The 25927-nt window shown below is 42.3% G+C and overlaps 1 protein-coding gene across 2 annotated transcripts in view; it reads left to right on the forward strand.

Moving 5' to 3' along the window:
* Positions 1–23022: 23022 nt before the first annotated feature.
* The window catches only part of FPR3 (formyl peptide receptor 3), a 33745-nt gene continuing 30840 nt past the window's right edge, over positions 23023–25927 (forward strand). The window contains exon 1 of one of the 2 annotated variants that reach the window (XM_003916024.5): positions 23023–23196. The gene's annotated coding sequence lies outside the window, so the exon portion shown is untranslated. Of the gene's footprint in view, positions 23197–23765; positions 24346–25927 lie in introns of those variants that run through there. The other variant, XM_017952661.3, reaches the window with a different exon arrangement.

The raw sequence follows: 25927 nt of genomic DNA on the forward strand, positions 1-25927 counted from the left end.
GGGCCTGCTGCATCCTCCCCATTTTTCTTTTCTTCACTGGAAGTTGTCACTGTGGATTCTCAGTTCCCATTGCACCCTTGAATACTGGGGTCTTCAGAAGCTGAGGATTCTTGGTGTTTATGGGACATTCGCCACCAACAAACATTTCTAGACTTGCTTGAATCTGGAAGTCCAAAATAAAACTCTGGGGATAGTGCCCATAGGAAGAACAAGAGCACTTTTTCTGTTTGGGGAGAAGAGTGTAGAGAATGTTGAGTACCCAAAGGTGTAAGCTCCCCTGGAGACTGCCAGCTGCCTACCCAATATTCTTCCCCCTACTTTATTAACAAATGTGGGCAGCAATTCATTTAGCTAAAATAATCATTTTCTTAGTCATCCTTCCAGTCAGATGTGGGTAAATTCCAAGCAATAAGATACAAAAATAGTATCATATTAGTACATAAGGGGCTGCCTCATTATTTTATTAGCAGAGTGTTTATTGATTGATTGGTTGATTGATTGAGACAGGGTTTCACTCTGTCACCTAGGCTGGAGTGACAGCTCATTGCAGCCTTGACTTCCCAGGCTTAGGTGGTTCTCCCACCTCAGCCTCTTGAGTAGCTGAGACTGCAGGCTTGTGCCACCATGCCCAGCTAATTTTTGTATTTTTTGTAAAGACAGGGTTTCACCAAGTCACCCAGGCTGGTCTTGAACTCCTGAGCTCAAGCAATCCTCCTGCCTTGCCCTCCTAAAGTGCTAGGATTATAGGCATGAGCCACCGTGCCTGGCCTAGAGTTTCTTTTTTAGGGCAATTTTAGCTTCACAGCAAATTGGGAAGAAAATACAGAGATTTCCCATAAACCCACTGCCTCCACGCATGCACAACTCCTCTCATTATCAACATCCCCCACCAGAGTAATACATTTCTCACAGTTGCTAGACCTACATAGATACATCATTAATCCAAAGCCCACAGTTTCCATTAGGGTTCATTCTTGGTGTTTTACATTCAGTGGGTGATATGGTTAGGCTTTCCATCCCCACCCAGATCTCATCTTGAATTGTAATCCTCATCATCCCCACGTGTCAAGAAGACACCAGGTGGAGGTAATTGAATTACTGGGGCAGTTTCATGATGGTCTTGGGGTAGTGACTGAGTTCTCATGAGATCTTGATGGTTTTATAAGGGGCTCTTCCCCCTTCGCTGGGCAATTCTGCTTCCTGCTGTCTTGTGAAGAAGGTGGCTTCTTTCTCTTTGCCTTCTGCCATGACTGCAAGTTTCCTGAGGCCTCCCCAGCCATGCTGAATTCTGAGTCAATTAAACCTCTTTCCTTTCTCAATTACCCAGTCTCAGGCAGTTCTTTATAGCAGTATGAAAACAGACTAATACAGTGGGTTTGGACAAATGTATAATGACCTGTATTCACCATTACAGTATCATACAGACTCATTTCATTGCCCTAAAAATCCTCTGTGCTCTGCCTATTCACCCCTCCCTCCTCCCCATCCCCGGGAAACCACTGATATTTTCTTTGTGTTGATAGTTTTTTCCTGTTCCCGGATGTCATATAGTAGAAATCATGCATTATGTAGCCTTTTACGATTGGCATCTCTCATTTAGTCAGGATGCATTTGGTTTCCTCCATGTCTTTTCATCGACTGATAGCTCATTTATTTTTAGAATTGAATCATGTCCACTCTCTGGATGAACCATCATTTATATATCCATTCACCTACCGAAAAACATCTTGGCTGCTTCCCAATTGGGCAATTATAAATAAAGATGCTATAAACATCCACGTGCAGGTTTTTATATGGACAGAAGTTTATAATTTGTTTGGATAAATACCAAAGAACATGACTGCTGGATTGTATGGTAAGCCTATGTTTAGTTGCATGGGAAACTGCCAAACGCTCTTCCAAGGTGGCTGTATCATTTTGCCTTCCCATCAATAATGAACAAGGATGTTTCATGTCTTTGCCAGCATTTGGTTTTGTCAGTGTTCTAGATTTTCGCCATTTCTAATAGGTAGAAATGGCCAAAGATAGGTACAAATGGCGAATAATAGGTAGATTTTGGCCAAAGATACCCAGGGTGGTATCTCATTGTTTTAACTTGCATTTCCCTGATGATATGTGATGTGGATCACCCTCTCATATGTTAACCTGGCATCTGTATATCTTCTTTCTTGAGGTGCCTGTGAAGGGCTTGGCCCATTTTTAAAATGGGCTTTCTGTGTTCTTATGGTTGAGTTTTAGGGGTTCTTTGCATATTTCGGATAACAGTCTTTCATCTGATATGTCTTTTGCAATACTCCCACACAGAGCAGATTTTTTTTTTTTTTTTTTTTTTGAGACAGAGTCTCACTCTGTCACCCACACTGGAATGCAGTGGCACCATCACAGCTCACAGCAGCCTCAACCTCATGATCTCAAGTGATCCCCCCACTTCCTCCTCCCGAGTAGCTAGGACTACAGGTATGCACCACTATGCCCAGCTAATCATTTATTTTCTGTAGAGATGGGGGTCTCACTTTGTCACCCAGGCTGGTCTCAAATTCCTGGGCTCAAGCTATCCTCCCACCTCAGCCTCCCAAAGTGCTGGGATTACAGGTGTGAGCCACCATGCCCAGCCAGAAATTTTCAATTTTCATAAGAATTGCCTTCTTGATTCTTTCTTTCATGAATAATGCCTTTTGTTTTGTAATTACAAAGTCATTGCCAAACCAAACGTCATCTAGATTTTCTCCTATGTTATCTTCTAGGTGTTTTATAGTTTTGTCTTTTACATTTAGGTCTTTGATCCATTTTAAGTTAATTTTAGTGAAGCACATAAGGTCTGTTTCTAAATTTACTTTTTTGCACATGGATGTCTAGTCATTCCAGAACCGTTTGTTGAAAAGACTATCTTTTCTCCACTGAATTGCCTTTGCTCCTTTGATAAAGATCACTTGACGAGATTAATGTGAGTCTATTTCTGGGCTCTCTATTCAGTTCCATTGATCTATTTGTCTGTTCTTTTGCCTGTAGTACTGTCTTGATTACTGTAGCTTTACAGTATGTCTTGAAATCAGATGGTGTCAGTCCTCCAACTTTGCTCTTCTTGTCCAATATTATGTTGGCTATACTGGTTCAATATTATGTTGGCTATACTGGTTCAATATTATGTTGGCTATGCTGGGTATTTTTCCAGGGAAATGCAAGTTAAAACGATGAGATACCACCCTACTCCTATTAGAAATGGCCAAAATCCAGAACACTGACAACTTTAGAATCAGTTTGTTATATTCACAAAACACATTGTTGGAATTTTTATTGGGATTGTATTGAATCCAAAGCTTGGCATCCTGACAATCTTGAATCTTCCTAGTCCTGTACATGGAATATCTCTCAATTTCTTCAGTTCTTCTATAATTTCTTTCATCAAACTGTTGTAGTTTTTCTCATATACATCTTGTACATATTTTGTCAGATTTGTACTCAGTGTTTCATTTCTGAGGGAGAGAATGTAAATAGTATCGTGTTTTTAATTTCAGATTCCATTTGCTCACTGCTGGTAGCTAGGAAAGTGAGATATATATATATATATATATATATATTTTTGTTTGTTTGTTTGTTTGTTTTGTTTTGTTTTGTACTCTGCAACCCTGCTATAATCACTTATTACTTCCAGGAATATTTGTTGTCCATTCTTTTGGATTTTCTGCATAGATGATCATGTCGATTTTGAATAAAATAGGTTTTTTTTTCTTCCTTTCCAATACGCATACCTTTTTAGTTTGTTTCTAATTGAATTAGCTAAGACTTCAGCAATGCTGAAAACCAATGTGAGAGAAGATACCCTTGCCTTCTTCCTGTCCTTAGTGGAAAAGCTTCAAGTTTCCCACTGTTAAGTATAATGTTAGCTGTAGGATTCTTTTGTAGGCATTATTTATCAAATTGAGGAAGTTTCTCTTTATTCCCAGATTACTGAGCATTTTTAAAAATTATGAATGGGTGTTGAATTTTGTCAAATACTTTTTCTGCCTCTACTGATATAACTATGTAGTTTTCTCATTAGTCTGTTGATGTAATTGATTATATTAATTAATGTTTGAAATTTGAACTAGACTTGCATACCTGGCATGAATAATTTTTATACTTTGTTTTATACCTTAGACTATAATAGTTTAGACATTTTCGGGTTTGATTTGCTAATAGGTTTTTGAGAATTTTTGCATCTATGTTCATGAGAGTTATTGGTCTGTAGTTTTGTTTTCTTGTAATGTCTTTAAATGGATTTGGTTATTGGGGTGATTATGGATTTATCATGAGTTAGAAAGTGTTCCTTCTGTCTCTATATTCTCAAAAATCCTCATTCTTTTTAATTTTTGCATTGTATTTTATTGGATGAATGTAACAAAATTTAATCTGACCTGTCACATATGAATGAACATTAAAATTGCTTTTGATCTTTTGCTCATTACCAAAAAAATGCTATAATGAATACCTGTGCACACACACATTCCTTTGCACGACTGTGGGTTTGTCTGTAGAAAAAAAATTAAAATAGTTTGTAACCTAAGTGTCTATCAATAGATGAATGAACAAAAAAATATGGTTCATATACATAATGGAGTACTATTCTGCCATGAAAAATAATGAGACTCTGTCATTTGCAACAACGTAGATGGAACTGGAGGTCATTATGTTAAGTGAAATGGATCAGGCACAGAAAGACAAACTTTGCATGCTCTCACTTATTTGTGGGAGCTAAAAATCAAAACATTTGAACTCATGGATATAGAGAATAGAAGGATGGTTACCAGAAATTGTGAGGGTAGCAGGGGTCGAGGGAGAGGTGGGGATGGTTAATGGGTACAAAAAGAATAGAAAGAACGAATGAGACCTAGTATTCAACGGCAATGGCACAATAGAGTGATATAGTCAATAATAATTTAATTGTATATATTTTTAAAACTAAAGGAGCATAATTGGATTCTTTATAATCCAAAAGATCAGTATTTGAGGGAATGGATACCCCATTTTCCATCATGTGATTATTACACATTGCACATCTGATATCAAAGTACCTCATGTACCCCGTAAATATATGCAACTATTATGTACCCACAAAAATTAAAAATTAAAAAAAGTAAGACTAAAAAAAGTTTGTAGTTTAATTGATTTCTCTGCTTTTATCTACTATCAGAGCTATAAAGCCCATTGCCACATCTTAGGAAGACAACTTTTCTGAAAAACGAATAGTGATCTATTTCTTGACATGAGTGGGAGTACATAAGCATTTTGTTTTACACAAATATATTAATCTTCACGTTTATCTTTTTCTCATTGTGTGTGGGGGGGCAGGGTGTTGTTACAGTCCACATTTTAAAAGCTAAGAGAAATAAGTCAGCTGTATGCAGCGGCTCATGTCTGTAATCCCAGCACTTTGGGAGGCCGAGGTGGGAGAATTGCTTGAGCCCAGGAGTTCGAGACCAGCCTGGGAAACATAGTGAGACCTCGTCTCTACTGAAAATACAAAAATTACCTGGGCGTGGTGATGCGTGCCTCTAGTTCCAGCTGAGGGGCTGCGGCTGAGGTGGGAGGATCGCTTGAACCCGGGAGGCGAAGGCTGCAATGACTGTGCCACTGCACTCCAGCCTGGGTGACACGGCGAGACCTTGTCTCAAAAAAAAAAAAAAAAAAAAAAAAAGGAAAAAATGAAAACTAAGTCAATCGAATTCTGGTCCCCTTTTCTTTATACCGGTAAAGTTTCATAGCTCCTGAAATTAGGCTGCTTGAAGCAGGACACCTTTCATAAAGGTGCTGCAATTCTCTAAATTCATACTTGCTAGACAGGGAGAACTCAGGGTCAAAGGCAGCAGGAGGAAGTCATCCCCGGCACGACTGGCCCCGGTCTCCACTGCTCCTGAAAACGAACTCATTAGAAATCGAGCTCCATCTTGTGGCAGCTAAAAGAAAAAACAAGGAAATGCAAGTCTTGCTTCACTCTCACTTCCAAGACCGCACTGGGAGATAACCCTTGGAAAGCTTGATTATTTCTGGGCTAGCTCGCCCAGAATAAATTTCTAAGCACATCTTTACAAGTAACTTTGTTTTTTCAATACAGGAAGTCCCCTTCATTCCAAAATGTACATTCCAGAGACGGTGGAGGCTGGAGATCTCTCCTGTATCTCATCCCATTCTGAGTTACCAGTGCCATTAGACAAAAGAAAATCTATGTAAATAAATGCTTCATGCCCTTAAGATGCTGGGGAAGGTTCAACTGTGATTCCATTCTATCTTTCTCTCTCATACCTCCTTCAGCTCCAAACACCATCTAGCTAACTGCTTCCCAAATGTTGACCTACACTGATGCTGTTTCATCAGAATCAGTTGGGGAGGTGTTTTTTGTTTGTTTGTTTTAGTATGGGTTAGGTCACTGCAACATCAAAGCATCTTCATTTACAAAGTTTGGAGCAGAGCGCAATAATCTGTATTTAATCACAGATTAACTTTGTTCCCTTTATGTAGTCCCTGGTAAACTGTAATGTGCAATCAGATTCCCCTGTTTGTTTTGTTTTGTTTTGTTTTGTTTTTGAGTCAGGGTCTTGCTCTGTCGTCAAGGCTGGAGTGCAGTGGTGCGATCATGGCTCACTGCAGCCTCAACCTCCCTAGCTCAAGCGATCCTCCCACCTCTGTCTCCTGAGTAGCTGGGACCACAGGCACACGCCACCACGCGGGGTTTATTTCTCTCTCTCTCTCTCTTTTTTTTTTTTTTTTTTGTAGAGACAGGGTTTCGCCAGTTTGCCCAGGCTGATCTTGAACTCCTGGACTCAAGTGATCTGCCTGCCTCCGCCTCCCAAAGTGCTGGGATTACAGGTGTGAGCCACTGTGCCCAGCAATGATTCCCTTGCTTTCTAGCGGTTGAATAAATGCTCTCTTAACTAGAGGACATAATAAGAACTAATATTAGACCATGAGAATTAGAACTAATATTATTAGTACCTAATAAGTACTAATTATTTTTATTTATCTATAGAAACTGTGTAATTATGAACTGTGTTTTGAAATGCCAATAATGTCTGCCTATTTTCTCATTGAAATAATAAGGCTTTATATTTTGCTCCATTTAAAAACTGTCATATTACTTTTATCGCTTCTGTACTTTCTATTAAAAATCACATATTCTGAGAAAAAACAGAGGAATGATAAAACATTAACTAAAATAAATGAGTAGGTATTGAGAGGAAGAGATGGAGGTGGTCTCTCTCTCTCTCTTGCTACTGTATCATTAAATTTTATTTCATTATTGCCATATGTGTGTATATATATTCTCTAATCTAAGTAAAAAAAAAAAAACTCCTTGTAGAACACACCTCCTCCTGAACGTTACAATCAATCTCTGCTCTCCTTGACAGCAAATTCAAGGGCCACTTCCACTTCAGTTCTCTACTTCCTCATTTCACATTTTCACAACAACCCATTCTATATGGGTTCATTTCCTGATTACTGCACCAGGACTACTCTTACTATGGACAATAGTGACATCTGTTGCCATGTTACCGCACTGCAGGTTCAGACATTGGGAGCTTAGCTAAGAATCCAACGGGGCCGGGCGGGGGGGAAGGTGGGTGGGGGAGAAGTCTACCATTGGTCAGGTAACAGTGGAATCTTAAGACCCTAAGCATATACGACTCAGTTGACCAGTCCTTTCATCTGTAAATATATAATGTTCCTGGCGACATCACACGTGTTTGGTTTTCATCCCACCTCAGTCTCTTCTCTTTCTTGATTTCTTTGACTGGTTCTTTTCTGACTTTTAAATATTGGTGTACTTGAGGGCTCAATTCTATACCCCTCATCTATTTGTGTCAATGCAGTCAGCCTAGGTAATGTGTTCCTGTAACTTGAAATCCCACCTGTCCATTGATGACCCCTCCCAAATCTCCATCATAATCCACAATCTCTTCTCAGAAGAAGTCCTGACTGGTATCTACCTCCCTCCTCTGCATCTCAACTTGAAAATCTAACTGAAGTATTTTATGTGGCATGACCAAAACAGAACTATCAATCTGATTCTTCCAAAAAAACTGATTGCTATGTTTTCCACATCATTTCCAAATTTAGAAAAAGCCACCACCTTCTACCTAATATCTTAAGTACCAAATATGAGTTATTCCTGATTCTTTTACTGTCATCCATCACCAAATCACATTGATTCTATGTCAGAAACATCGACCAAATCTGTGTGTTTCTTTTCTATGCACTGCTATCACATGACTCCAATCCACCTCCATCTGGATGATTAATTCCTCTTTCTGCTTCCACTCTTGCTTCATAACAATCCATCTTTACAAACCTTTTTCATAGTGTAAGTATCATCATGCTCCTCCCGATTAACACCCTCTAATAGCTTTCTATTACACTAATAAAACAAACATTTAAAGCCTCTCTCCAGGAAAGCCTCATATTATCTGGTTCTTGTGTATTCTGATCTTCTCTCATGTCACGTCTCTTCTCACTTATTGTGATGTAACTACACTAGTAATATTTTTATTTCTCTTTTTTTGTTGTTTTTTTTTGAGATGGAGTCTCACTCTGTCGCCCGGGCTGGAGTGCAGTCGAACGATCTTGGCTCACTGCAACCTCTGCCGCCCAGTTTCAAGCAATTCTCCTGCCTCAGCCTCCCGAGTAGCTGGGATTACAGGCGCCTGCCACTGGTCCAGCTAATTTTTGTACTTTCAGTAGAGATGGGGTTTCACCATCTTAACCAGGCTGGTTTTGAACTCCTGACCTTGTGATCCACCTGCTTCAGCATCCCAAAGTGCTGGGATTACAGGCGTGGGCCACTGCGCCCTACTTTTATTTCTCAAACACACAAAACTTACTCTTGTCTCACAATCTTTGTACTAACCACTCCTCTGCCTGGAATATTTCTTCCCTTGAACTTGTGAAATCACCTTTGCAAAATTATGACTGAGACAGTGAAAGAGATCTAATTTAATCAACCCCACCTTGCTTCTAACCTCCGAGCTGTACTTGTTCATTTCTGGGTGTAGGCTGAACTAACTTTGGGAAAAACTTAGTTTGTAGTTTAAAACAAAGATGATAACAGCCCTTTCGCAAAGCAGACCTCCTTCTTGCCTGGGGACTAGATTGCCTTGTAGGACTAACATTAGCCACAAGATTAGAAATTATGGTTAGGAGTCATGCAGCTGGAGGCTACAAGATTCTGACCCTCCCTAAACTGCTCCTAAGATCAGTGTTGGAGATATTTTGCAGACCCCACACTGGATGGATCAGCGGGCACCATCCAGACGGATAAACTGGCTCATCTGATCTTGTGGCCTCCACCCAGGAACTGACTAACCGCAAGAAGACAGTTTCAATTCCCTGTGATTTCGTCTCTGACCCAACCAATCAACACTCTTGACTCCCCAGCTTCCCCCTACCCACCAAGTTCTTCCTAAAAACTCTGCTTTCTGAATGCTTGGGGAGGCTGATTTGAGTAATAATGAAACTCTAATCTCCTGCACAGCTGGCTCTGCATGACTTACTCTTTCTCTATTGCAATTTCCCCGCCTTCATAAATTGACTCTGTCTAGGCAGCGGGCAAGGTGAACCCACTGGGTGGTTACACTTCACATTAGCAGTTCATGTAATTCTGATTTCAGCTTACATGTCACCTCCTCAAAATATTGTTTTCCGAGCCTCTAACATAAAGTAGCCTCTCAGGCACTCTCCATTCTAGTCCATGAAACTGTATTTATTCTCTTGATAATCTTCATTGCTGCCTTCTGTCAATCACAAAATTACCCTTTTCCCTCAATCTTTACAATCACTGATGTGAGTGCCTTTGCATCTCTCACTCTCTGTCTCTTCATCTACTGAAACAGCCGTTGCATTCACCTGCTATTCTGTGAAAGGGAGAGTAGATTTCCACCAAATGATGTCTGCACCAGTTCTGGTAGAGCTTGGTAAGTCTGAGTTAGAAATTTGGAAACCACTGGAGAATGAAGAGCAGGGTAATGTCATGATTTGATATGTTTTTTAAATTTTTTTTTACTGACTCTGAAGCTGAATAGCAACTTTCAAAAGAATAAGCATTTTCCATTTTAATTAAGTCCAATTTATACTTTTTTCTTCTATGGATTGTGTTTTTGGTGTCATGTCTATGAACTCTCTGCTTAGCTTTAAGTCTTCACTATTTCTTCTATGTTTTCTTCTAAAAAGTTTGTAGTTTTGCATTTAATATTTAATCTGTAATCCACTTTGGATTAGCTTTTATAAAGGAGGTAAAACTTAGGTTGAGGGATTTTTTGGTTTTTTTTTTTCAGACGGAGTTTCACACTTGTTGCCCAGGCTGGAGTGCAATGGTGCAATCTAGACTCACCACAACCTCCACCTCCCAAGTTCAAGTGATTCTCCTGCCTCAGCCTCCCAAGTAGCTGGGATTACAGGCACCCATCACCATACCTGGCTAATTTTTTTGTATTTTTAGTAGAGACGGTGTTTCTCCATGTTGGTCAGGTTGGTCTTGAACTCCCAACCTCAGGTGATCTGCCCGCCTTGGCCTCCCAAAGTGCTGGGATTACAGGCGTGAGCCATCAGGTTGAGGGTTTTTTTAAAAAAAGGAATTGATAAGGGAGCCTTCTGCAATGACAGGAGGATTCCTGCCAGTGAGAAAAAGCTGTGCCGTGATGACTCCACCATGGTTTGAGGGAGAAAACCCATGATTTACAACGAACAATAAACACAGCGGATACCGCTTTTTTGAACCCATTTGTGGCCATCACTGGATCACACTCTCGTCATTCTCACCTCTGATCTCAACAGTGTTGACTCTACCTCATCCTCATTGTGGGACAGGAGAGGACAGTAGGCCTTTGAGAGGGGAGGGGACCAGCCCAAGTCTGCAGTTCTTGAGAAGGTGGAGCTCAATTCTAGCCAAGGGTTCCATGCACCATGGAGGACCTGTCTCTTCATGTGGAGACTCATCCCTGCTCTGAAAGGTGACCACTTCCACATTACACCCATTTTCCCATTACCCGTAATAATCATTGGAGCCCTTCTGTTTTTCTTTTCAAAGCTGTGAAACTCCTCACTGATCCCCACTCATGCTCTCAAGCTGACGCCTCTGCCTCCTACTTCACCAGATTTAGCCTCCTGCCGGTTCCTGCACCACTGTTCTCTGCCTTCACTTTGATATTGAGAAACAAGTGTTCCTTCCCAGGGGTTCCTCTACTGGTTGCAAAACTCACATCCTCGTTTACTTAAGAACTTCCCTTCTTTACTTGCTCCCTGTGTCTCCTGCAGTATCAATACTTTATGTATATTCTATCATTCCTATTAGCACTCTGATACTCTCTGGAATCTCTTACATGTTCTCACTCATAAGTGGGAGTTGAACAATGAGAACACATGGACACAGGGAGGGGAATATCATACCCCAGAGCCTGTCAGGGCTGGGGGGCTAGGGGAGGGATAGCATTAGGAGAAATACCTAATGCAGATGACGGGTTGATGGGTGCAGCAAATCACAATGGCACATGTATACCTATGAAACAATCCTGAATGTTCTGCACATGTACCCTAGACCTTAAAGTAAAAAAGAAAATAAAAGAAAAAAAATTTTTCTTCTACTTCACATTCTTCTTCTACTCAATACAAAGAGTCTATTGTACTCCAAAGGGTCTATTAAGTATGCCCTTAACAAGCTCCCCATCCCCAGAGATATGTTCTTCATCTGGCTTTTATTTTCCACCAGCTGGGTCCTTGCTCTGGGAAGTTCTAGGTCCCGGTTCCAGGAGACAGTGACTGTCATGTAATTTTCACAGCAGAAGTTACCCCAAGGGACAGGAGGAGTAAGAGAACTAAAACCAGTTGGGAAACAGGAAACAGAAGCCAGAGCTCCTTCCAATTTTTAATGGCCCTGAGAACACACCAGTATACTACTTATTTTAATAGCATTTGTGGATTGGGGTGGACCCATTTAGAAACTAAAGTACCTGACTCTGTTTCTCAACCTCAGTCTTTGTGGGATGCAGAGGTTCAACCCTCTCAACATAAAGAGCCAAGGAATCTGGGTGTCCAGGCCCCTTCTCCCTTCAAGGGTCAAGGTAAGGAGAGGAGCAAGTACTGTGATGATGTCAGAGGCACTGGAACCAGAGCAACTCCATCTTGAATAGGAGCTGGGTAAATGAGGCTGAGACCCACTGGGCTGCATTCCCAGATGGTTAAGGCATTCTAAGTCACAGGAAGAGATAGGAGGTCATAAAGATCTTGCTGATAAAACAGATTGCGGTAAAGAAGCCAACCAAATCCCACCAAAACCAAGATGGCGACGAGAGTGACCTCTGGTCATCCTCACTGCTACACCCCCACCAGCACCATGACAGGTTGTCATGGCAACATCAGGAAGTTACCCTATATGGTCTAAAAAGGGGAGGCATGAATAATCCACCCCTTGTTTAGCATATCATCAAGAAATAACCATAAAAATGGGCAACTAGCAGCCCTCAGGCTACTTTGTCTATGGAGTAGCCATGCTTTATTCCTTTACTTTCTTAATAAACTTGTTTTCACTTTATTCTATGGAGTCATGCTGAATTCTTCCTTGCGCGAGACCCAAGAATCCTCTCTTGGGGTCTGGATCAGGACCCCCTTCTGGTAACAGTGAGAAGAATCAGAGGGAAACATCTGGGAAGGTGAGAAGGATGGAGACCAAAACCACAGAGAGATTGAAGGGAGGCAGAGAAGTTGACAGGACAGAGCATCCACACCCAGGCACGTTGTCAAGATTAACCCCATAATTTTTGGCTCTATTGGAAGCTCATTTGTAGGTTTCCAGTGAAAAGAGGTGGTGGGCTTTCTGAAATATTAGGTTCCATCCAAGGATATCAGAGTGGTATAAAGAGAAATGGGAAGCAGAGGCAGAAATAAAGTAGTCATCCCCAAAGCATTATTCCGAAGGCTTTGTGTCATTAAGGCTGTTTACAGTTTTAAGTAGTTTAAAATTTAAAATTGCGTCTAACAATGACTTAAACCAAAGACAGCATTTATGGTTTACTTTCCAAAGATTTTGCAAGTGAGTAGTACTGGGTTACATTCTGTCTGAATAATATCATTAAAAAAGTTTATTTTAATCTTTTCACTTTTTCATCACTAGTTTGGCGTTTTTGTTTGTTTGTTTGTTTGTTTTATTTCCTGGAAATTGCTACCTCACGGCCCCAAGATAGCTCCTGACCTCACAATACAACATCTCATGCCAGGAAGATAGGGATGAAATGAAAAAATACTGAAGATTTAGATCTGAGGTGAGATATCTTCAGATGTATTTTATAAAAATTTATTTTTGGGTCCTAATAACCAGAAGTATTTTAGAAGTTCCCCAAGGAAGGAAGGGTAAGAAGTATAGATGTGTCTAAGAGGCACAAGGAAACCAAAGTATTGTGTGTGTGTGTGGTGGTTGGGAGGGGGAATTAAAATAAGGGAAATGGCAGAGGACACCATTACGCACAAAGGAGAAGGACCCAGACGTCAAGGGAAAAAAAGAGACACAGGACCCCACAGAGACTAATTGCCAAGCACATTTGCAAGTCTTTTGAAGTCTGATTGTTCTCCCTAAAACTGGGCTCCTGGATGCCTCTGCATGTTTCCCATAAATTCTCGTTATTAAAACATAAGTGGCCGGGCATGGTGACTCACACCTGTAATCCCAGTACTTTAGGAGGTCGAGGTGGATGGATCACCTGAGGTCAGGAGTTCAAGACCAGCCTGGCCAACACGGTGAAACCCCGTCTCTACTAAAAATACAAAAATAAGCCAAGCATGGTGACGCATTCCTGTAATCCCAGCTAGTAAGGAGGCTGAGGCAGGAGAATCACTTGAACCTGGGAGGGAGAAGTTGCAGTGAGCTGAGATCACGCCACTGCATTCCAATCTGGTTGACAGATCAAGACTCCTTTTCAAACCACAAACAAACAAACAAAAATATCAACAAAAAACCAAACCATAAGTAGGTTTTCTTGCTTGCTACCAAATGGTCCATGATTAACAAAAACACGTAGAGGCAAGTCAACAGAACAAAAACACGTAGAGGCAAGTCAACAGAAGAAGAGTCTTAAAATGAACTTTCACTCCGATGGGGCAAAACTCCATTACCAATCTGAGTAAGGCTGAAGACGAAGTGGCCTGGGGTTGACCTCAGTGGGGAAAATTTCTGCCTGTACAGCAAAAATCCCTGACTCTTTTGGCAACAGCAAGGTCTGAAACGAACTCTGTGAGTAGCAGAGACTCGCAGTAAATGACAGGGCTGTCATGGTGAAGCCAGATTGGCTGGACTGGAATCCTAGGCCTACTGTTCATGAGCTCTGTGCATGGACAGGCCAGTTAACCCTGGGGTCCCAAATATTTCCTGTAAAGGGCCAGATAGTCAATATATTACTTTCGGCAGGCCATAGGGTCTCCATCACAGCTCCTTGGCTCTGCTGTTACAGCATCAGTACAGTCACAGGCAACGCATAAATGATGAGCACTATTGTGTGCCAATAAAACTTTATTTAAATCACTATAAATGAATTTTATATAATCTGTACATGTCTCAAAACACTCTTCATTTGATTTTCTTCAGTCAGTACGAAATGTAAAATCCATTCATGGCTCTCATGCCACGCAGAAACAGGTGTTGGGCCAGATTTGACCCCTGATTTAACAGGAGTGAATAAGTCTCCATCACTTCACCAGAAATGAGAGTAAAGGTATTCACAGAGGTCTTTTCTGGAGCAAAACAAATAAGATCAGTGATACAAAGCACTTACCATTAGTTCCAGTGGAATAAATGTTACGAATATCTTAGTAATAACAAAAACTTCCTTATTTCCTGTTTCACATTCTCTCTGGTGAACCTATCCATGCTGAAGCAACACCTCAGCTAACATTCCCCAGATCCCCGTCTCTAGCTCAGACCTGCCCCTGATGTCCAGACATATCATTTTGAGCCATCTCTCCCTTCAGGCTCATCTTCAGCATTTGATCTCATCATCTCTTCTCACACTTCTGTGTCATGGATGAAATTGTGACTCCCAAAAAATTCTTATGTTGAAGCTCTAACCCTTGGCACCTCAGAATGTGACTATATTTGGAGATAGGACGTTTAAAGAGGTAATAATCAAAGCTGAGGTCATTAGGGTAAACTCTCATTCTTTATGACCTATGTCCTTATAAAACATGGAAATTAGGACACAGACAGGCACAGAGGGAAGACCACATGAAGACATGAGGAGAAGGCGGCATTTGCAAACCAAGGAGAGAGGACTCAGGAGGAACCAACCCTGCTGACACCTTGATCTTGAAATTCCAGCTGCTAAAACTTTGAGAAGACATACTGCTATCATTTTAGCCCCCTAATTAATGGTATTTTGTTATGGCCACTCTAGCGAACCAAACACTGCTTCTCCTCATAAGTTTTCATCTCAGCGATGGCCCCCAAATCCATGCAGTTACCTTGGTGCAGTGGTTTTAAAGAAAATGGCCACAAGAGTATTTGACATTTCTCCCACTGAAAGGAAGGGTCTATGCCCTCTTTTCTTGAACCTGGGTAAGGTTGGGACTACTTTGATCAATGAAATGTGGTAGAAATGACACCACATAACTTTCAAGTCTAGGTCAAAAAAGGCCATGTAGATTTTTCTGGTTCTCCTGGGACATGTGTTCTGGAGGACGGCAGCCATGATGCAGGAAATAGGATTCCCCTAAGACCGCCATGCTAAAGAGGACGCATGTAGTCCCAGCCTAGTTCCGCATTTGAGTCATTCCAACCCAGGTGTCTGACATGTGAATGAGGACCTCCAGATGACTCCAGTCTCAGCCTTGTAGTCACGCCAAAAACTTGGAGTCGTTGGTGGTAGAGACAAGTGTCACTTCTGTGCCTTATCCTAATCCCCAACACACATAATCCATAAGTGTAATAAAGCAGTTGTATATCACTATGTTTTGGGGTGGTGTCTTAATTCATTTAGCCTTCTGTTACAAAGTACCTTAAAGTGGGTAATTCATACACAGCATAAATAGATTGCCCACAGCTCTGCAGTCCAGGAAGTCCAAGATCAAGACATCAGTAGGTCTGGTGTCTAGTGAGGACTTGCTCTCTACTTCAAAGATGTTACCTTCTCCCCACATCCTCACATGGTAGAAAGGGTGGAAGGGTCTAAATAGCTCCCTCTTTTATAAGGATACTAATCCCATTCATGAGGTCAGTTCCCTCATGACCTCATGACTTTCCACAGACCCTTTCTCTTAATGCCATTACATTGGGGATTAGGATTTTAACATATGAACTTAGGGAAATCACAAATATTAAGATCATATCATTCTTCTCTTGTACCTCCCAAATTCATGTCCTTTCACATACAAAATGCATTCATTCCATCCTAGTAGCCCCCAAAGTCTTAACTCATTTTACCATCAACCCAAAAGTCTGAAGTCCAGAGTCTCATCTAAGGATCGTCTCAATCAGACATGGGTGAGACTCAAAGTATGATTCATCCTGAGGCTAATTCTTCTGCAGCTGTAAGCCTATTAAATCAGACAATTATGTGCTTTCAAAAATACAGTGGTGGGACAGTCATAGGATTGACATTCCCGTATCAGAAAGGAGAAATAGGAAGGAAGAAAGGGGAACCAGATCCTGAGGAAGTCCAAAACAATATGGCAAATACCACATTTTAAGGCCTCAGTGTAATGTTCTTTGACTCCAGGTTCTGCTTTTTGGACACACTGGAGCTGGGGTTGGGCCACCACAGCTCTCGGCAGCACCACCATCATGGCTTTGCTGGCTGTAGCTGATGCAGCAGTTCTCAGGGGTTGAAGTCAGGTGCTGCAGCTCCCCAAGGGTGGTATTGCACACAGGTGGCTACACAGTTCTGAGGTCTCAGGGGCAGCCTCGCCGCCAGGGTTCCACTGGACATTACCTTAGCGGAGGCACTCTGTGGTGGCCCCATCCCCACTGCTGTACTGGGCATTCTCTTAATGCCATCATACTGGGGGAAGGACTCTCTTGGAGAGACAGAGAGTCTCTGGAGACCCCCTCTGGGTCTCCACCCTGGAGACAGCCCTCTGAATTGCATGCCTGTGACTCCAGGTAGTGCCTTCCTTCAAAATCTAAGGGGAGGCAGCCACAACCCCGCAGCTCATGCACTCTGTGCCCTGGTGGAGATGACACCACACAGATGTAGCCTTGGCTTACAGCGTGTACCATCCAGAGAAGTGGCCTAAGCTGCATTCTGGCGTACTTGAGTCAAAGCTTGGAAGGCCAAGGAGTGCTCTACTGGAATATGGGGAACTCAATCTTGAAATTGTTTGCTGCCAAAACCTTGAAATTGTTTGCATTCCGTGCCTGTGATGGGCAGGGAAGACGTGAAGATCTCTGAGATGCCTTCAGAGTCATTCTTCCATTGTCTTGGTGAGTATCATCTGGCTTCTATCCATACTCATCTCCATATCAAATGTTCACTTACCCACACCATTGGTGTTCTCCCGTGAACGTATTTTTGCACTTTTTTTTTTTTGAGATGGAGTCTCATTGTGTCACCCAGCCTGGAGTGCAGTGGTGCCATCTCGGCTCACTGCAAGCTCCGCCTCCCGGGTTCCTGCCATTCTCCTGCCTCAGCCTCCCGAGTCGCTGGGACTACAGGCACCCACCACCACGCCCAGCTAATATTTTGTATTTTTAGTAGAGACGGAGTTTCACCATGTTAGCCAGGATGGTTTCGATCTCCTGACTTTGTGATCTGCCCGCCTCGGCCTCCCAAAGTGCTGGGATTACAGGCATGAGCCACTGCGCCCAGCCCTATTTCTGCACTTTTTACAGGCTGAGAATTTTCCAAATCTTTAGGTTCTACTTCCCTTTTGATTATAATTGCCTTTTTTTTTTTCTTTGAGATGGAGTCTTACTCTGTGACCCAGGCTGGGGTGCACAGTGGTGTGATCTCGGCTCACTGCAACCTCTGCCTCCCAGGTTCAAGAAATTCTCTTGCCTCAGCCTCCTGAGTAGCTGGGATTACATGCGTCTGCCACCACACCTGGTTCATTTTTGTATTTTTAGTAGAGACAGGGTTTCACTATGTTGGCCAGGTTGGTCTCGATCTCCTGACCTCATGATCCACCTGCCTTGGCCTCCCAAAGTGCTGGAATTACAGGCATGAGCCAGTGTGCCTGGCCTATAATTGCCATTTTTTATGTAACTCTTTTCCTGCATTTTACTACAAGCTGTCAGGAGAAGCCATGCCACACCCTCAATGCTCTGCTTAGATGTATCTTCCACCAAACATCTTATTTCATCACTCAGAAGTTCTACCTTCCACAAAGCACAAGGACACAGACACAATTCAGCCAAGTTCTTTGCCACTTTATAATGAGGCTGTCCTTTCCTACAGTTTCCAATAATGTTTCTCATTTTCATCTGAGATCTCATCAGAATGACCTACACCCTCTACATTTCTACCAATGCTCTGATCATTGCAATCTTCTTCTGAGCCTGTAGCAGAATCACCCTCAATGTTACATTCATGGAAACGCAGAGTTTTTTCTAGCACTCACATACAAACTCTTCCAGCCTCTGATATTACCCAGTTCCAAAGCCATCTCCACATGTTTAGGTCTTTCTAATTATAATACCTCTACTTCTCGGTACAAATTAGTCTTTTAGCCCATTTGAGCTGCTATAACAAAATCTATAAGGGTAAGTTATGATCAACATAAATTTATTACTCACAGTACTGGAGGATAGGAAAACCAACATTAAGGCTGGGCACAGTGGCTCATGCCACCATAATCTCTGCACTTTGGGATTGCTTGAGAACAGGAGTTTGAGACCAGTCTGCGCAACATGGCAAAATCCCATCTTTACTAGGAAAAAAAAAATTAGCCAGGCATGGTGGCACATGCCTGTAATCCCAGCTACTTGAGAGGCTGAGGCAGGAGAATCCCTTGAGCTCAGGAGGCGGAGGTTGCAGTGAGCCAAGATTGCACCACTGCACTCCAGCCTGGGTGACAAAGCAAGACTCTCTCTCAAGAAAAAAGAAAAGAAAGAAGAAAGAAGAGAGAAGGAAGGAAGGAAGGAAGGAAGGAAGGAAGGAAGGAAGGAAGGAAGGAAGGAAGGAAGGAAGGAAGGAAGGAAGGAAGGAAGGAAAGAAAGAAAGAAAGAAAGAAAGAAAGAAAGAAAGAAAGAAAGAAAGAAAGGAAGGAAGGAAGGAAGGAAGGAAGGAAGGAAGGAAGGAAGGAAGGAAGGAAGGAAGACAGACCAAGGTTAGGGCACCAACAGATTCCATGTCTGATGAGGGCCCATTACTCAGACAGCGCCTTCCATATGTCCTCATATGGTGGAAGAGACAGACAAACTCCCTCAAGGCTTTCTTATAAAGGCACTAATCCTATTTTTGAGGGTGCAACCATCACGCTCTAATCCTCCCTATGGTCCCGCCTTTTAATACTATAACCTGGGGGTTAGGATTTCCCATACAAGCCGGGGAAGGGAGAAACAACCATTCAGACTGTAGCAGATGCAGCAATAGTAACTTTAGGAATGTGGAATTTATAAAGAGCACTCATTCTTCCCCGTTCCCCATAGCCGTCCACTCTCCGAGGCTGGTCTAAGCCTGGACAATCTCTCTAAGCTACCCCTCCTCTTGATCACACTATTCCTGCCCTGGGTAACTCTTCAAGAACCTCATCTTGATCTCTGGCAACATTCTCCATTCTAACATCTCTGTCTACAATTAGAAACATTCTCAAAGCCATCCCTTTGCAGGACTACAGAACAATATTTTTCAGAAGCACACACCTGACAAGTCACTTTCCTGCTTAAATGGCTTTTCATGTATTTATGAAGAGATTCCAAGTCCTTCTTGTAGCATTCAAGACCCTCCAACAGATGGCCTCTGCCACTTGGTACACACTCAGTGTTTATTGCTGTCTGCCTCACCATCTATGCTCCAATAACCACAGGTAACCTGCTATTTCTTGACCCTTTTCTGTGTGCTTTCACTCTCCTCTGCCTGGAATTTTTTTTTTTTTTTTCTTTATCTGAGTCTTTAAGACTCACCCCGGATGTTAGCTGCATTGCACTTGGAAGTGACCCTGGACCCTTTCAGTCTCAGTTAGTTGTTCCTTTTGAAAAATCTCACAATGAACCAGGTATCTGTCTATCACTGTATACCCCCACTCTACTGTGACTGCTTAGGGAAATGGCAGAGGACACCATTGTGCACAAAGGCTGCATAAGACTATGCTTAGTCATAGTAGAGTGACTCTCTCATCTCTTTACCTGGGTAGTTGGCATCTCCAGGGTAGAGCACATGTCTGTTTAAGCTCTATGTCTGCAGGAGCCAGCAAGGGAGCAACTCTTCAGAGGCCTCACCCGTGCAATACCCACCACCCTTTAGTATACTGATAAGTACATTTCATTTTAATCAGGTGGCAGGTAGCAATGTGCCACTGTCCTAGGAAATCAATCATGATTGGCCTAAGCCAATATAAGCAACTTCTTTATCTTTATTTATTTATTTATTTATTTATTTAGATAAGGTTTTGCTCGTTACCCAGGCTCGAGGGCAGTGGCATCATTATGGCTCACTGCAGCCTCCACCTCCCTGACAAAGCAGTCCTCCCACTTCAGCCTCCTGAGTAGCTGGAATTACAGGAGCACACCACCACACCCAGCCAATATATATATATTTTTAGATATGGGGTCTCACTATGTTGCCCAGGCTGGTCTTGAACTCCTGAGCTCAAGCAATCCTCCCGCCTCGGCCTCCCAAAATACTGGGACTACAGGTGTGAGCCACTGTCCCTGACCTTTATTTTTATGTATTGGTATTTTTGTTATTTCTTGGCCATTGATTGGTCTAGAGATGGCATGCTCTGGCAATGAAAGACAAGAAGAGGTCCTGAAGAGACTCTGGACTAGGTTTCCCTTTGTGGTAAAATGAAAGAAGCATGTGAATGAGTCACATTTTCTGCTTGTTTCATGCTTCTGGCTCAGGAGGGGCTGTTGATGTGATGTCCAGAACAGTGGTAGCCATTCTGTGGTCACTTTCAAGAAGGCCCTGGAAGAAAACCAATATGATGATGGAGTGGCAGGGTGACATTAAACTCAATTTTTGTTCAGACTCCAGATCTATCCCCTTCTAAAACTTTTTTTTAATAATAAATTTCTCCATGGCTTATGTGCTTCATTGGTTTATTCTATCTTATCATTGAAAACATCCAGCAAATCAGAGAGAAACTAGAAAATAGTTGACTCTTGTTTTGTGGCTTTCTACTGTTTTTCATGGTTCTATTCCTTGGGCTTGAGAACAACATTCTGATGGTGTTTAAAAACTCAGAAAGAGTCCATCTCCTCAGATCAGTGGTCCATAGAGCATCTCCCTAAGAGCAGAAGGTTAGGGGGTTAATCTCGGCAATGGTGTGGGATGAAAGGTGTCTCTCATTCACCTCCCTTACCTCCCTTCATGCTCCTAGTTACTGCTTCTTTTTGTAACTCTGAGGTATAAAATACCTCAAAGCATATTTGATTTTGTCACAGATTTCTGGCACGGGGTTCTTAAAACCCTTGGAATTCCCTGAGTGATAGGAGTGTTTTTTTGTTATTCGTAAAGAGCCCCTTTTGATCACAGCTGAGTTATGCTAAAGAGATGATGGCCTTTGGATGGGACTGGTCACCAGTAAGACCAAGGGATTAGAGGGTTGGGGCCGTCGGCCCCACCTACTGACCTCCAGGAAGGGGAGGCAGGGACTGGAGATGGAGTTCTATAAAAACTCTTGAACAGTGAGATTTGATGAGCTTCCACACTGGTGAACACTTAGGGGTGCTGCGAGAGTGGCTGCCTGGAGAGAACAAGGAAGCTCCGTGTGCCACCCAACCCCTCCCCTGCCACATACCTGCCATATGCTTCTTTCCAATGCATTATTCCTGAGGTGTATTCTTTCTATAAAGCAGCAAACATAAACAAAGTGCTTTCCTGAGTTCTACGTGCCATTCTAGCAATTTGTTGGTGTCATTGGAACACCCAGTTTATAACCTGTCAGGCAGAAGTACAAGTGGTCACCTGGGACTTGCAACAGACGTCTGATGTGAGAACAGTTTGTGGGAGTGAGCCCTTTAACTCTTGAGATCTGATGATAAATCCAGGTAGACAGAATCAGAACTGAATTTTTATTTGCAGGTGGCCCAGTTGATGTCCCCAGAGAATTGGAGGATTTCTTGGTGCGGAGAAAAACTACATTTGGTCAGAAGGATTGTGAAAGTACAGAATGGAGTTTTTGTTTAACCATGCGTCTTCGAGATTTATTGTTGTCCTCTCATTCTTCTCACCTTGGTAATTGTTTCCTTCATTTTCCTGAACCTCTGAAAAGAAAGGGCCTGGACTCTCAGATTCCTTGGCCTTTCATATTTGGAAGGATGGACTCCGGTCTCCCACAGAGGGCTGGAGGTGAAGGATCATTCAGACACATAAGTTTCTAAGCGAAATGGTCTGACAACATCTCCAAGGTGTCTTCTGGGAAGGGTAAGAAACCCCGCGTTTGTGTCAGGGTTGATTCCAGCTCCATTGTCCCTGCGTCCTTCAACTACGTCTCTGCTGAAACCCGTTCTATAAAAACAGGAAGTAAGTGGTTTGGACTGACCTACTGCACTAGGTTCTACAGAGCAAACCAAATGGAGTCAGTCATACTAAAACTCCACATCACCAAACCAAAACTAATTTGTTTACCTGAACTTTTGAGAAATCAGGAGAGAGAGAAAATGGACAAATTCCTAAAACAGGCCAGTTTCAGTGGGCATGAAAATGAAGTTCTTTCTGCTTTCATCTTTACCAAACAAAAAAAAAGTAATCTGTGGTAACTTGACTTCAATCAATCAGTTGTTCCTTATTGCTGTTTCTCTATTCCTGCCGCACAGAAAAATGCAACGTCCAAATGACGAATCAGTTTTTTGTTCTTGTTTCTGCTTTCTTTAGCCCTCCTGTCCCTATAAAACCAACTTTCTCGGCTCTAACCATCAAAATATTCATGTTATTTTATAGCATGAAAGGCTGTCTGATTCTATCATTACAAACAAAGCCAATTAAGATCTTAAAACCAAACGTGTAACTTCATCTTTTGACAAGTCCTTAGAGCCTGAGTTGCTCCACAAGAATCCAGGAACTGGGCACAGGAAAAGGATCTCAGCTGGTGGTAAGTTGGGGTCTGAAAATTTTAAAGTTATTGTTGAAATGCCTGCTATATGACAGAGCCCTTCTAACGCTGGAGTAGCGCAGTCCAGTGAAGAATCCACTTCTCACACATGGCTATTGATCTCCTGCTGTTCCTAGTCTGACCTGAGTTGTGCTGTATGGATAAAAATGCACATAGTATGCTTGAAGACTTAGTGTGAAAACAATGTTAACTATTTCATTAACAATGTTTAATTTGGTTACATGTTTCAGTAATATTCTTTTTGTTTGCTTGTTTTTTGAGACAGAGTCTTGCACTGTCGCCTAGGCTGGAGTGCAGTAGTGCAATCTCAACTCACTGCAACCTCTGCCTTCTGGGTTCAAGCGATTCTCCTGCCTCAGCCTCCCAAGCAGCTGGGATTGCAGGCACTTGACACTATGCCCGGCTAATTTTTTGTGTTTTTATAAGAGACAGGGTTTCAATATGCTGGCCAGGCTGGTCTTGAACTTCTGACCTCGTGATCTGCCCACCTCGGTCTCCCAAAGTGCTGGGATTACAGGTGTGAGCCACCGTGCCTGGCCAATTCTTTATCATGTATGTAATTAAATAAAATGTATTACTAAAAGAATTTCCCCAAAGGTGTTTTACTTTTTTAAAAAAATAATGGCTACAAAAAAGTTGTAAGTCCCATATGTGGCTAAAGTTAACACATTATTTCTATCGGACAGTGTTAGTCTAAAGATGTAGCACTGGATGATCTTGGCAGTCCTGTGGATCTTACGTACTAGTGTGGAGGATATTTAAGAGAGAAAATAAATGAACAACAAATAAAGGAGATAAGTACCCGGTGAGATAGGCTGCACCTGGGCATTCTGCTTTGCAGAGTGGGTCAGGCGGGATCTCTCTGAAATAATATTTGACCTGAAATATGAATATTCAGAAGAGCCAGGTGTGGGAGGCTCAAGACGAAGAGCACGGTAGGCAGAAGGAACAGAGAAAGCAGAGGCCCTGAGATGACAATGAGCGGCATGTTCAAGGAATGAGAGCCCAGTGGGTGGAGCACAGTGAGAGAGTGCAGAGAAGAGGTTTGAAGGATGCACAGGGCACATGTGGCAGTGAATAAGGGAACCTAAGATAAGGGTAACTTAGAAGTCTGGAAGCCGTCGGAAGGTATGGAGAATAACGTCACCATCTTATTGGACCTTTTTAAAGCTCATTTGGTTTCTGTCTGGAGAATGGATCTTAGGGGAGGGGGCAGCAGGACCAGGAAAAAGCTATTTGCAAGGTTTGCGCAAATATCCAAGCCTGACAGAGCCATGGAGATGGCAATAGTTCTGGCTGGGCATTCAGCATGTTCTGTAGATAGAATGCATAAGACGTGGATGGCGTTGGGTGGTGAGGAAAAGAGAAATAAAAGGTGAGTTCTAAATCTGGAGCTTTAACAACTGAATGTTTAATCTCCAAATAGATACAGAATATTGGAAGAGTGGCAGGTTTGGGAGGCAGGGAACATCAACAGTTTGGTAAAACCATGTGAGGTTTGGAGTGTCTATGGGACTCCCATGGGGAGAGGTTTTATCAGACTTGAGTGCCAGCGAGAGGCCACGGCTGATAATTTAGATGAAAAGACACACAATGGTTTAATCCCGGAGACTGGATGATATCATTTATAGAATGTGAGATACCCCAACATTTGGAGTCAAATTTAGAATAGAAAACACCAGTAAATTGGACTGAAAAGAGGAAGTGAATTGAGCTGTAGAGAAGACCAAGAGTGTATTGTGTGTACGTATCTCTTGGATATATCGCATGGCATAGGAAAAATGTGTTTGAAAAGGGAGAAAGTGATCCAATGGGTCCTGTGTCACTGGGATATCGGGATAAAAACTGAGAAGAACTCACTGGAGTTGGCAGCCTGGGGGTCATAAGCATCCTTGGGAAAATGCATTAGGTGGAGTGCTAAGGACAGAAGTCAATATGGAGTGGATTAAGGAGAACAGCTGAGGCGAGGAAGAAAAAGGAGGAATTAGAGACATTATCTTTGGATGTTTGGCTGAAAATTCCCCTGACAGAGAGGTCATTTGGCTGAATAGGGTTGAAGCTGGAAAGAAATATGGTTCAAAGGAGGTTTCTCTTCAAAGAGAAGGGGGTGTGATTATGTGATAGAATGATCTAGTAGAAATACAATTTTCAATATTTTTTTGGTATAAAAAATGGTCTTTTGTCCCTCACCACATCCCACCTCAATCTAAGTGTTAACTTTCTCATCTGTACAATGGTTACACGAATTAGAACTAACATTAATCGATATTCACTGTGTCTCAGGATGTGCTCAGTGCTTACACATATTAACACAACCCATCCGCAGAGCCTATGAGAGGAATTGTGAGGGTTACAGGAGAAGCTCTTGGTGTGTGGATTAATGTTCATAAGTAGAAGCTACTATTGCTATGAGCATCGTTCTCGTCCCGACCCTGAGCTTCATAGTGCAGGGTTCGGGATTGCACCCCACAACACATCACACAGCCTGGTGAGGGCTAAGGGTTCTAATTTGTTATAGATTTACAGATCTATCCTAGACGATTTCCATGTCTATTCTTTTTTTTTTTTTTTTTTTTTTTTTTGAGATGGAATCTCGCTCTGTTGCCAAGCTGGAGTGCAGTACTGCAATCTCAATCTCAGCTCACTGCAACCTCCGCCTCCCAGGTTCAAGCGATTCCCCTGCCTCAGCCTCCTGTCCACGTCTATTGTT

The sequence above is a fragment of the Papio anubis genome, chromosome 20 (genome assembly GCF_008728515.1).
Source record: "Papio anubis isolate 15944 chromosome 20, Panubis1.0, whole genome shotgun sequence".
Classification (NCBI taxonomy): domain Eukaryota; kingdom Metazoa; phylum Chordata; class Mammalia; order Primates; family Cercopithecidae; genus Papio; species Papio anubis.